Source organism: Pyxicephalus adspersus, chromosome 5, assembly GCF_032062135.1.
Source record: "Pyxicephalus adspersus chromosome 5, UCB_Pads_2.0, whole genome shotgun sequence".
Taxonomy (NCBI): domain Eukaryota; kingdom Metazoa; phylum Chordata; class Amphibia; order Anura; family Pyxicephalidae; genus Pyxicephalus; species Pyxicephalus adspersus.
In genome coordinates, this window is record NC_092862.1 from 128,354,295 (window position 1) to 128,368,277 (window position 13,983).

The following is a 13,983-nucleotide window of genomic DNA, read 5'->3' on the forward strand; positions in this document are numbered from 1 at the left end:
TAACAGCTATTTAACCTTTTACTTCAATTTTTACAACCTACCGAAGATCTGCTTCTTCAAGAGGAATGTGTGTGCCATGAGATACGATTCCAATGAAAACAAATTGTGCACTAAATTGTTATCATTAAGCATCAACTTCACATATGGGGATCTTATTGGTGGATTGTCAGCGGATCTGCTCGTGTACGTCTTAGTTCTTAGATCTCTACTAGATCTCAGTCACTTGAAAAGTAAATCCTGCCAAGTTTATGGATAATGACAACATACTGTGCTTCAGAAGCGGCATTTTTATAACAGTCTAACAGCAGGCCGTGGGCAGCTAGCCATTGAAAGAGGAAGAAATGGTTACAGGTCATTAGGAAATGACAGAGTTACCCAGTGCAGATACTAAATTGGATGTTCTGTGGTTGGGGAAAATCGGGAAATTCCAGAAACCAGTGAGACCGCAGAGTGAACATCGCAGTACACAACATGTAAAGTGTGAGCTGCTGTCATATATTCTGCTGAAATAGCAATATGTTTGTTCCCATTCAAAGCCAGTGCATGAGGATGAGCCGAGTGCACTACATACAGATTCTGACTCCAGGTCCATATTCAGACTCTTATAGGGGTCTAATCATATCACAAGGCAGGCGTTGTATTGCATTAAACAGCTCATTTAAAATGAATGTGTTAAAATGTATTGCAATGAAGAAAACTGCATTTCACAGTGCAATACAATGCAGAGATCATTGTGCATTCACCTGCATGTCAGTGCATTGCAACACACAAGTTTTCAAGGTGTATTGTGGTTCCATTTGCAAGGAATAGTACCAAAGTGCACCAGCATGCATAAGTGGGTAAATCAACTCTTTCAACCCCACAGTCCCTGAACTGGGATCCCAACCTCTCCCTTTCAAACGCAATTTAGCTGCAGCAAATCATGGTTTTGCTGACACAACAAGACGCTTTTGGCCGCATGTTTGTGGCCTGAAGATCTTTGCCGCAATGGATGCCACTGTCATGTGCAAGTCTTTTTGCCTGCAATGTGGTTCAGGCCACAAACATGCTTTTCCTGGCTGCACAACAGTATATGGTGTGCCTGAGAACTGTCTGCCATTTGGTCTGATGCTGCAGATCTGAAAGGACCCGTATAGATAAAATATATGTCTACTCAAACTTCATATTGTTGTTGTTTTGGATAAAAAATAATCAGAGCCGGCCCAACTATGAAGTGAAAGGAGGTTTCTTTTAATAAGGAAAGTGTATGGCATCGGATCCTTCAACCTGCAATTTATTTTTTATTTATAATAAAGTTTACTTTTTATATTAAATAGTCTGTTTTCTTTTTTTTTAAATAAATATATGAACAATAATTCACCTTCAGTATGGATTGCCCCATCCCAGCACACAGTTGCCCCCAGAACTTCTGTGCACAAGGGATGATGTCTGGGGAAGGACTGACAGAGGACCAACAGCCCACAGATTACCAAGATTCCAATAGAGGCAAGTCCAGAATACAGAACCAGGACACTCACAGGTCCACCAGACGAGGTATTGAAGGACAAGACAAAAGCAGAGTCGAGGTCACAGGCAAAAGGTCGGTCCAGGCAGCGTACAATCCAAGGGAGCAACAGTAACTAAAATTCACACTCCAGCAGCAAGTCAGCCCAGGTTAACACTACAACAGGCACCAGTAAATGGGAGCAGAGAGGTAATAAAGTCCCAGCAGCCAATAGCATCGCAGGATTAAGTCAGGAATTAATCTGCCCCTAAAATCACCTTCAGCTGTGCACGGCCTCAGAGTGTGTGCAGGGGATTCTGATAAAATACATCTCAGATTGCATGGCTAAAGGGAAACAGGGGCTGCAGATATTTCTGTGTTTTCCGTGCTGCTGCAATAAACATCTCTGGACAGAATAAATATGGTTTGGTACTGCGATGGTGGTCAGCATGGGATGGTGAGCAAGATAAGCATCTCCTAACACCTTCAGTGGCAAAAGGTCATCCCTGCTTGTAATCTCCGTTACTAATGTACTGCTAGGGTGTAAATGCTCACACTAAGGTTGTGTACACATGTGGGATATTTGTCGCTCAAAATGAAAGGTCAGGCTCGTCTCGGGTGAAAATCTGACGTGTACAGTGGACACCCAATGTCATACGTGGATCTGTCCTGACTGCTATACATGTCAATGGAGAAGAGCAGAGAAAGGTGCCGCTCGCTCCTTCTCCCCGTCCCCTCTCCATTGAACAGAACAGGCTCTGTGTGTACAGCCATCATTCGCTCAGCTGTCACTCTTTTGTCACTGGAGAGGATTGGGAAAGATCATTTCCATCGAGGTGAGTACACAGCCTATAATATATGCATTGAGCACTCAAATGAAGAAGAACATGCTCATATAAATGTGTTATTTTTCCACCTTATACCAAAGGATAAGAGTATAATATACCGTATTTTTTCCCGTATAAGACGCACTTTTTCTTCCCCAAAACTGGGGGGGAAAAGTTGGTGCGTCTTATAAATCAAATGTGTTATAAAATAATTAAAATAATATACTCACCCGATACCCGATCCTGCGTGTGTCTCCTCTCCTCTCTGGCTGCAGCGTGTGTCTCCTCCTGGCTGCAGTGCAGAGCGAAAGAAGCCAGCACAGCGCCCCCTGCTGATCCCTGCCCTAACTGCCGTACAGTGGAAAAAAAGGTAAGAACAGCACAGAGTGATCAGAAGGGGAATTTGAATGACAGAGTGATCAGAAGGGGAATTTGAATGACACAGAGTGATCAGAAAGGGAATTTGAATGACACAGAGTGATCAGAAAGGGAATTTGAATGACACAGAGTGATCAGAAAGGGAATTTGAATGGCACATGAGTGATCAGAAGGGGAATACCGGTATGAATGGCACATGAGTGATCAGAAGGGGAATAATCTTTCAGAATCTTTTTTTTCTAGATTTTCCTCCTTTAAAATTGGGTGCGTCCTTTATTCCGGAGCCTCTTATACGGCGAAAAATATGGTAATCATATCGTATAATATAATCATATCGTATAATAATATCAGCACCCAATCAGAAATCACTTCTGACTTTCTATTACATTTATTTTTGATGGGTTGCTTTGCTTTTCACATCCTCACTGTTCTTAGTTGTGCTATTTCTGATAAATCAAACAATACAAAACATATGTTATGTATAAATAAGGGGTAAAAGAAAGCTAAATGCAAATTGTACATTTTTATTATGTGTAATATGTTTATGTTTTCCCTGTTAACACATTAGCTTGTACAATATGTATTATTATTATTAATAATAATAATAATAATAATAATAATATAAAAAACATGATTTATATAGCGGCAACGTATTACAATAAATGGGGATTGTAAATGACAGACAGATACAGACAGTGGCACAGAATGAGGGGAGGACCCTGTCCAGAAGAGCTTACAATCTAAGCAATCTAAGAGATGGGGGAGTCTCACACAATAGGAGGAAAGATATGGATTGGTGGGTGAGTAGTGAGGGCTTAGGAGACTGAAGAAGATGGGTAGGTGAGGTTGAAAATATGTGTTTTGAGTGCTTTTTTAAATTAGCAGAAAGTAATAGCAAGCCGAATAGGACGAGGAAGACCATTTAGAGAGTCGGGGCAGCTCTGGAAAAGTCTTGGAACGTGCATGTGAAGAGGTTATAGGTGAGACAGTAGGTCATGGAGGTAATCTTTTGTAAAGAATAAGCTTTCCTTAAACATCTAGGTTTTTCAATTGAGATGTATTATATTAAACCTGAACCACCATTATACATGAAAAAATGCAGCTAAAGTATATTTAGCAAAACACACAGAGCAAAACATGTGCAGCCTTAATATACTATATGGAAATCCTAAAAAGACCTTGTTACATAACTTCATATAATAAAAAAATCTTAATGCTTTCAGTATGTTCAGCGGTGCCACACTGAGTTACATAGAAACAGCAAATCTGTGCACTGAGCCATGCAAGCATGAGCAGATCCATTTGCTCCTTGTAAAAGACACATGTGCAGTAAAGGTTTGTCACACAGTGCCCCCATGTGGACATATGGAGTATTCCATGTATTCCATGAAACTATGTATATCCAACAAAACTGTAATATACATAATATATATAATATATATATATTAATATACATAATATATATAATATACATATTATACAATATATAATATACAGTTTACCAGTCTTTAGATTTGGAGGTTGCACAATTTATTCCCTTTTATTTTCACTTGCTGATTCTGCCAGTAACACACGTTCAGTTTTAGAATGACAACACTTATTGTTATTAACCTATTATTTATTATTAATTATAATTACCTTCTATATCAGGACAACAGAAACAAGATAAAACTAAAGAACATCACTCATGTCCTACTATCAAAACCACACCAGTGCCACTACCTTCCTACAACAATGTTCCTCCCTCAATCTACCCTAAGTTAGCTCAAGTGCCTTTTTACTTTTTCCCGTTTGGTGCCCCTGAATCTGATTCACACATCTTTTGCAATGCCACTGAGACATTTACTGCAATCTGGCACTGCATCAAAATCCCCAGAACCATCCTACACCTGGTGGTGCATGGTGGACTACTGATCAGAGACCATGTGGTCTTCAGAGATCATGTGGGCAACAAGGTGGCTCAGAGGTCAGCACTCTGGCCTTTGCAGCGTTATGTCCTAGGTTTGAATCTCGGCGAGGACATTATCTGCATGGAGTTTGCAGGTTCTCCCCATGTTTGCATGGGTTTCCTCCCACATCTCAAAAACATGCAATCAGGTTAATGGTGCTTTATAAATACTGTGTAATAATAATATTATTACAGGATTTGGGGTCATTCATTGGAAAATCTTGGAACATGTGTCTATGCTGCTATGGGACCTGGGGGCTCAGTTAGGAAGATGATGAAACAAATAAGATGGGTATAAGGTAATACATATCCAGTACTATTCCATCAGTCATTGGAAAAGTTGAAGTTGTCGCTGACCCCCTGTGAAGTAAGGATCACTGTCGGAGGCAGGAGGATTAATGTAGTCACAACTCCTTTGCTTTCCCCATGCATCAAGCAGAAGTTTCTTGTTGCTGTAAAACCAGCTGGATGCCATACCAGTCCAATCATCAAACCAAATTCCTCTGCCCCTGGTTGCTCCTCTGCTGTCCCATATTTTTGGTCTGATATATAGCCCTTTATGTATTTCACAGGTAAAGCATATATATAAATATATATATATATATATATATATATATATATATACATTAAAGATTTTATTCATCGCCTATATTATTGCATTTATTATTTCAAAAAGTATGTAGTAGAGGTGAAACAAAGCACTTGCTGAACCAGTCACTTGGTGTATATTGATTCTTCAGGGTCTGCTGATGTGCAAAGGTCACTTTAAAAACTTTTAGGGCTTTAGTTTTAAAATAGTGAATCTGGCACTCACCAAACATTCTCTGATAGAAAAAATTCCAGGTCTGTAAGTTTTTAGGGACAGTGAATAATTTTCGGTGAATGTCATTCAATGCTTTATAAACAGACTTCTTTAAATTTAGCAATTGGATCACAAGTTGCAGCACAATGATACCATACTGTGCCAGCAGATGGCAGTAACACAACACAGAAATCTACAATTCTCTAAAAAATGGAAATTATATGTAAAATCATATATCTATATATGGAATGGTATACATGGGGGAACTAAAGATGTTCCAAAAAACACCTAAACTAGAACAAGCATTCAGAAACTAAAAAAAGTAATTATGGTTGAGTATATTGCATGTTATATTCTTATGGATATATTTGATATATTAGTAAATTAATAATAGAGCATTATTTTATTAGACAGCACATAGCACAGACATAAACACAAGTGGAAAATACAGAAAAAGTTCAACCTTGTATGTAGAGGTGGAATGTGGATGTAAACACACAACAGTTGTACACAGAATTGAATCCAATACAGTGAGTGCATGGATAATTGGATCGCTTATTATATTGTACTTAGAGGTGGAGTAAAATTGTGTGTAATAAACAGAAATACTGGAAACAATAGAGGAGAGCTCTGCCCCTTGACATTCCTGAGGATATATATATATATATATATATATATATTCCAATACAGTATATTTAAAGCAGAGGTATTTAAATGTGTGTGTTGTGCCAATGTGTTCCAAAATCCACATTACCACAATAAATGGCAATGTACCTGCTCTATATGGAGTACAATGTAGTACGGTGTTATTTATCTAAATGATAAAAGGGACACTCTAAATTCTCCATTATTTGCCAAGCCCTGTAATATTCAACATGTAAACATAGAGAAACCAGGAGAGAAGGGCTTTTTGGCAGCAAGTTGTATATTTAGTAATTAATTGCCAATATGAACTAGACAGAGCTCAACTGGACTTTAGGCATAACTTGCATAGGTAATAGAGCAAAAAAGGTGTTAAAAAAATGTATAAAGCAACGCTCTCTTTTTCCCGACCCGTTTTGCTGTGTGGCTTCTTCAGGGGAGTGCAGAGACTTTGTGTATTGGTTCTGTTTGTTTGTTTAATATAGTTTGTTGAAACTTCAAACTCTTTAATGGCAGCTGTCTGAAAGCTAGGCTTGAATCCCACTGCAGCCCTATTTATGAGTCTCCTGGTTCTCAGCTTGTGTTTTCTTCCTGCCATGTGACTCCAGCGCCATTTATCCAATATTGGGATGGACTAGAAAAAACTGCACCAAAGGTTCAGTTACACTTTGAGATTTCAGGATGGTGGAGTGAGGTGCAGTTATGTGTGTGTCCTGTAAATCCCATAGATCTTATGAAATGATGGGGAAGTGGGAATATGTGGAGGGTTTGGGGGGCAATAGGGATCTGGCCAGGCTTTCTATCGTGTCCAATGTAGAATTTTAGAAAGCAGAAAGCTGCCCTATTAGCAAATATTCTAGAACTGCAGAGTTCTACCAGAAATGGGTTGACTAATTTTGTCTAAGCAAAGAATATCATGCTATCCAATTGAAAAGTGACAATCATATGCTACCCAGAATAGGATAATGGCTCAAGGAAAATATCATGAAATCATGCCAATCCTGTTACCTGTGCAGATTGTGCCTGTGATAAAAAAGTCTAAAAGAATAAAAAATAGAAAGCAATGCTTCCTGATGGCTGCAGCAGACTGACGGCATCAGCTCATCCTAGGCTGGGCCTAAGTACCTAATTAAGGTAATAACAGATCCATTTTGTTGGAATGATAATAGTTTGTAGATACACATATGAAATAATTGCACCCCTATAATCTTACTGCAGTACCAAACCCAAAAGGAAACTCCCAACCTTTGAAATCCTACTTGCCTGAAGTACATACATTTAAATTGCTGTCACTTTGAATTCAGTGCAGTGATCGGATTTCACTGGGAAATCTTTCATAGCTTCTATTTTAATACGGTGAAACATAGATGAAAACTATTTGGGGTCAGCAGTCACTATTGTTAATATGTGGAGTAAATTGGTTTCAGCTGAGTTACCGACTATAAAATTTAAACTTTACTAAGCATGGAAAGGCATAAGGCCAGCTCGTGTCTGGATTTTCTGCACAGTGATACAGAACAGGTCAGTTGTAGTATTATGGGTATGGTATTGACATAATAGTTTATTTGTGACCATTTTATAATATTCAACTAAATATAATAAATTATATAATAATATATAATATGTATATAATGTAATTAAATAAGTCCAGAGACAGACGGTGTAGAGCGAGTCCCACACAGGACACGCCCATCAGGGTGACGTGAGGGACTCCATGTGCACAGAGTCCTGTGTCAGTGTAGGCTCAGTGCAGAGCATGTTCTTGGAATCAGGGTGGGTGTGGTCTGTGCGGGTCCCGCACAGCACATGCCCACTATAATGAAGTAGGGAATTCCCCGTGATGACAGAGGCTGTGGGCTGGTGGAAATCTGAACACGGGCCGCAATTGGCCCCGGGGCCGGACTTTGGACATGCCTGGTATAGAGGGTCACCAGTCTGTACATTTGCCATACTAATATTACTAATATGGGCACCACCAATACCTTCTATAGAGATTCCTATCTCTAGACCTGTGCACTAGACCTGTTTTCCCATGCATAGTATTATCGAAGTAAATGTGCCCGCCCAACTACACCCCTACCTATGTCACTCAAACAGTGATGTTATGATACCAGAACCGGGCTGGCAGAAAGACAAACTGCCCATCGCCCTGAGCCTCCAATTTCATACACGAGCCATGGTCTGTGGCTCTGGCTGGTGTGCCCTCACCAGCCGGGTCCTTCTCCTGACCCCGAGGGGGGGTGGACCAGCCAGAGCCGTGGACCACTAAAGAATTTCTTTAAAAAATAAATGAGGGCATGCTTGCCCATTACCAAAAAAGTGAGGGCACGGCATTCCCACCCCTGCCCGCCCCACTATACCCCTGCTTACAATGAAAGATGGGGTGCTAAATGTTACCATTGAGGCTCTGTTTGGAACATTTAAGGTACCATGGTCAATTTTGAATTTTAATGGTGAGGATTGGGAGCAGAGAGGGCATTCCGCCAATTAAAACACGTACAAAGTCTTTCACGATATAACATACCCCGAGAGCTAGATTTGCACTCCACATTAAAACAACATTAAGCCCCTTGGGATAGCTACCTTGGGCCCCTGTTTCTTGAAAAAACTTTGGTCACAAACCAGCTGGGTGGAGCTTCTGTCATTGTGTTCGGCAACAATGACAGGTATAATAATGTTGGATTAGAACTTTGGTAAATTCTGAATTGCAAACCAAACTCTGTAAAGGAGACATTTTTCTGAACAGCTCTAGCCACCAGCTACCATCAGGCACCCTGGTCAGACAGAATCATCTATGACTGGACAATTAAAGGAAGTTTCTGCAGAGCATTGCTCTCTCTTCTGCTTTGCTGGAACTTTGATTTCATTATCACTCTACCAGATGAGAGCGGCAAGTGCTGGCTTTGGAAAAAAAAAGTTCCATGGTGATGGAACGCATTGCATTTTGGCACTGGGGGACTTTTTTTTTTGCAAAGCACCTGGATAGGAGGTTAGATGCCACTCTTGGTGATCAATAGCTGATCAATAGCCTAGGTAACTGAGCCAGAAATTTAGCCCTGCATGCACCTTACATATTTCTTATACACACCAGCTGCACCACCTTTTCTGCTGCCATTGTCACCATACATTACATAGAAGGGGGCAATCCACAGATCTACAAAGGAATGTGTGGAGCAATGTTTTGTAGTAAAGCTCTAAACTGCAACACATTTAGTGGTCAGAGATGGTCTTTCTATGCAATGTCTAGCCCTGAAAGTCGTACACTATATAAGTGCACTGCACATTGAGCCTGATTCATTAAATCTCTTCAAGACTCAAGAGGATACACTTTAATCAGTGAACCTGGGTGATCCACCAAACTTCAAAGCCAATTGCTATTTGCTAGCAAAAGTTTTGAATCCTGAACCAAATCCATTCCAGTTTTGCTGGATCACCCAGCTTCACTGATGAAAGTGTATCCTCTCCAGGAGAGCTTTAATAAATCAGGCCCAGTGGGCCAATGTGGCCTTAAAGTTTGTTGTCTTTCAAGCAGCCATAACTTAAAAACCTAAATATTATCTAAAAAGGTCTGTCCTGTGCCAGCATGCTACTGAGAACGAACCTTGGAAGACATGATCTCTTTGCAGAGCTCTGATATGCCCCCTGCAGAGTTAGAACTATAGAATTGAACTCTTGTTGATTTAAAAGCTCGGACTTACAAGGATGCTGGACATGCTGGACATCTGTGTAAAGAATAATTCTTCTCTAAGTCATGCTGTCCTGGGACAGGCTTTTTGATTCAAGCTTTGGTTGCTTTTTAAAGAGAAGGAACACTTAGGGAATGTGCAATTTTTGCTTTGATGTTGACTAAAATTTCTGTTGGGTTTCTAAATTTCACAGAGAAAACCATATCTATATAGAGGACACGGTGTACTTGTTTTTTTTTTATAAATCCTGGCTTTTGTTATAAGTCCTGCAAGTGTATGAGCTCACCAAGTAAAGTTGTCCCAATACATCCTATTCTTTGTTTTTCAGGAAGTTTGTGTACTGGCAACATGGAACTCCGATGATCTGCAGGAAAGGAATTCCACATTGTTGACCCATCTCTTATAAACAACTTATTTTATTCAGATGGAAAACTTTTCTCAATGTTTCAAATCCATCAGAAGAAAACAGAAAAGTCAGAAACTTCAGTATAAAATATAATAATAATGATATATATATATATATATATATATATATATAGTAATAATAATATAATATATATATAAAATGTAATAATATGCTCACCCCCACTTAGTGACAAAGTGCTCAGTAAATCTCCAGCTATTACAAGGCTACCCCTATTATCTCTCCACACCCATTCTGGAAGGTGATCTCTCATTACGTGGGCCGATGTTATTTAATAGTTTAAAAGAAAAAAGAACTTATTGTGTAACTTTGGCTGAATTTCCTGTGCACCAAGAATGAAAAAATATTGTAAAATGACTAAATATCTGGATATTTTTTTAGCGTTGTAAGGACTATGAGTGGGTGACTCCCAGTAGACTCATGAAGAAGAGAATTACAAAAGCATTAGTTTATGATTGAGACCAACCCTAAACAAGTCATGGCTGATTCAAATATAGCGGAAGCCAAAAAACCTTATAAATCAGCTTAAGATAAGACCCATAAAGATGGATGTTTGGAAATTAGGAGGCAGTGTGTAGGTGGCCAAAGTATCATGAGAAAATGGAGGAAGAAGTTGTTCACGCCATCCAAAAAAAAAATTGTAATTTTTGGCAGATGTTGAAGAATTAGTTTTTTTTTAACATTTATATTAAAATACTTTAACAGTGGTGATGTTTTCTTCAACTGAGTTCAATAGCAAGAGGAGTAAGACTCCAAGGTGGACAGGTTCAGATTTTATTATAGTTGTTCATAAACAGTATATATATAGCGCCAACATATTACGCAGCATTGTACATTAAATAGGGGTTGCAAATGACAGACAGATACAGTGACACAGGAGGAGGAGAGGACTCTGCCCAGGAGAGCTTACAATCTAAGAGGAGGGGGAAGTATCACACAATAGGTGGGATATGGAATGGTGAGAAGTAGAGAGGGTTTAAGAGACAGAAGAAGATGGGTAGGCAAGTTTGAAAAGATGGGTTTTAGTTCTTTTAAATGAGCAGTAAGTAGAAGCAAGCCGAATAGGATGTGAAAGACCGTTCCATTAAGAAGGTATAAAAGTTAAAAATGCCCCCTAGAATTTTCAACAAGCATCTCCATGTGGCAGCACTCGATGTCAGTTTAACCCAAGGAGAGCAAAATCCCAGAAAGCCACCCACTATGCAAACTCAAACCAGATCCCTACATTTAAACAAATGGAAAGTCAAGCTAAAACAGTTTAATAGGTGGTCTACAAGCCACAGATCAATAGATTGACCAAACGGAAAACCTTGAAGAATGAAGAATGAAGAAATGAATCCCATTTGTATTCATCCTATAAGATTCATGTCTTCCAGCTTCCTTCTCCCATTGGTCAAGTTCTCCTACTTAGCTTTAGTGCAAATATTTAAAAAAAACGTTTAATTTTTCATTACTGTTATTCTGAACTCTAGATCCTGAAGCAAATGAAAGTGTTGGATTTGCTGGACCTGGGCTACTCAACTGCAGGAGGAAAAACTAGACAGCTTTAACAAATAATCCAATTGTATGTGATACACATGACATGATACACACCAAAAGTGGAGTTTTGCAGTAACAGTTTTGTGGAAGTGGTTGCATGGATCCCCTGAAACGCGTTAGCTGTACGTTACGATTTGACTACTAACCATTTTGGATTTTAACAGGTAATGTAACGACTATTTGAATGAGGTGCTCCTTACCCTAGACCAAGCTATGTACAGTCTGTGATTTTTTTAGATACTTTATACTAATAGATAGTTTTATATTTGCCCTAAATTTTCGGGACAAACGTTTGTGTTATACACCCTCCACCACAAGATTGTTCACACTGAGGATTGTCACCCACCTTTTCCCTGTCCACTTAGAGGGTCTAATGGATCTCACCCTATTGCTTACCCTATTGTAAGTGGTTACTGCAACCTTTGGTATTTTTAGAAAAAGATTTAGGTCATTTGAATGTAATTTTGATCATTGTAAGCCCTGTAAGGCTGTGTTCAGCTGTATTTTACTATGGTGTTTACTGCCCCCAGGTGGCCGGTGTTAAACTAATAACAGACAGTAACCACTAGACTATGGAGGTGCCAGAGGCAGCAAACTGCTCCTAGACATTTCATGTAGTATCCTACTGCCTGTGAAATTACAGATAATAGGCATGATTTAATAAATCTCTCCAAAGTTGGAGAGGATAAACTTTTATCAGTGAACATGGGTGATCCAACAAACCTGAAATGGATTTTGCCAGCAAATGTTTTCAATCTTGGACAAGATCCATTCCAGGTTTGCTGGATCACCCAGCTTCACTGATGAACGTGTATCCTCTCCAGCCTTGGAGAGCTTAAATAAATCAGCCTCAATGAGTGAACTTATTTGGTTCAATGTTCAATGCAAAAACTAGTCTGATCACAGACATATTGTCATTTTAGCTGGACAGTTTGGGATGCTACAAAAAATGAACAATAAGTAACCTAATGGTGGGATTAACATAACATCAAACTATGTTGCAGTGGGGACTAAGAAAAAAAAATCCCGCTGTTTGAGGAATGAATATTTATTTTACAGAGAAAAAAGGCTTCTCTATCATATGATCACCAATGCTCTCCTATGGTGTATATAGTGAATCTTTGCACTGAGACTGGCACCCCCCTGTAATGTGTTTAATGTAGGAGACTCAGTTCATGGTGTTTGTTGGTCAGATTTAGATGACTGCGAGTTTCCTGCAGCCGAGACGGCAGAATGGGGCTTCTGTGGTTGAGTTTGTTTGATTAAGCAATGCACGGCTCCAGCAATGGCTGGGAGGGAGCCCAATCTGTTAAAAATGAAAAACATTTTGACAAGAAACAGGAAGTCAAACTTCAAATGTTTCCCACTTTCTAGCTGGGTTTAAGTGCTTCTGCAAATAAAAGGTTTTGGATACATGAAAGAGAGTATTTTGCGTTGAACTGGACTTCACAATAATCAACAAAGACACGGTGGTGAGCAAGAAACTTGTTCCAATAACGGAACAAGAATGAATAGGGATCTTTAAGTGGAATCTCTTACAAATATTATACTTTGTTCAGCAGGAATTTACTGTTATATAGAAACATTGATGAGGATTGCTGCAAATTTGCTACTGCACCAAAAATGGGATGGAAATCAAGAATTCGTGTCTTAAGGACAAGCTTACCCAAAATTGATATTTGAGGGGTTAATGTGGCCAAAATTGTATGGAAATCAAAAATTCTGGCTTTAAGGGTCAGCCCTGCAAAAAGGTATATTTCATTTTTCGGTAGTTGCTGGGGGTATAGTAAACTAATGACAGTTTGTTAAATCTCCTGGGGACTCTACTTATGAGATGGACCACCCAGGGAATTTATGAACTACCCAGATATGAACATCTGCTGTAGCCACCATGTGAGGCTCCCCACTTCTTTCCTTCATTTAATATTATAAAATCCTGAACTAGGGGTATTGGAACAGTGGGGTGGGAACATTCAAAAATTCCAGTTTGAGAGTTTATACTTATGGCAATGTTTTTGGTGAATCCAAGAGATGTAAAATGGGGCTGACTGCTATGTTCTCCCTTACTGACTGGTAACGTGGGATCACCCGGGGCATGAAATCTAAGTGGCACCGGTCTTCACTAGTGCACCCATCAAACAGTAATGGACTGATAACCCTAATGGCTACCAGTATCTCTCTAAGCACACGATTATTCTATGGGTCTATTCACAGTGTTTTACTATAATAATGCCTGTGCACATCACATGGTAGT